Source organism: Belonocnema kinseyi, chromosome 6 (assembly GCF_010883055.1).
Source record: "Belonocnema kinseyi isolate 2016_QV_RU_SX_M_011 chromosome 6, B_treatae_v1, whole genome shotgun sequence".
NCBI classification, from domain to species: domain Eukaryota; kingdom Metazoa; phylum Arthropoda; class Insecta; order Hymenoptera; family Cynipidae; genus Belonocnema; species Belonocnema kinseyi.
Window position 1 is genome coordinate 34,795,447 of NC_046662.1, and position 414 is coordinate 34,795,860.

Below are 414 nucleotides of genomic sequence, written 5' to 3' on the forward strand. Positions count from 1 at the left end.
CCCCCCCCCCCCCCCCCTCCCCCCTCCATTTTTATCGCTGATACTCGGTTATCAATGTCGCGCAAAATTTGTTCTATATGGCGCATATGAGCGCATTTGAAGATCTTCAAGATCATGTGATTTAAATTTTGATTTTTCAAAGGGGGGATAGCGTGAAGCTGTCCCCCCTCGCGTAACACCTAACCTAACTAACTAACCTAATAGCTCCTACATTTTGTGGCGCAAAAATTGTTATCGGTGGCGCATTTGAGCGCATTCGGGGCGCAATTAAGTCGCCTATAGAAAACCTAAAAATTGAGAGTGAGGGTGGGGCTGTTGTAACAGAAAATTTCGGAATGTTGTACAATTTTCAAACATTAAATATTCCAAATTGTATATATGTATCGAGCTAATACATAAAAAAAAATATATATA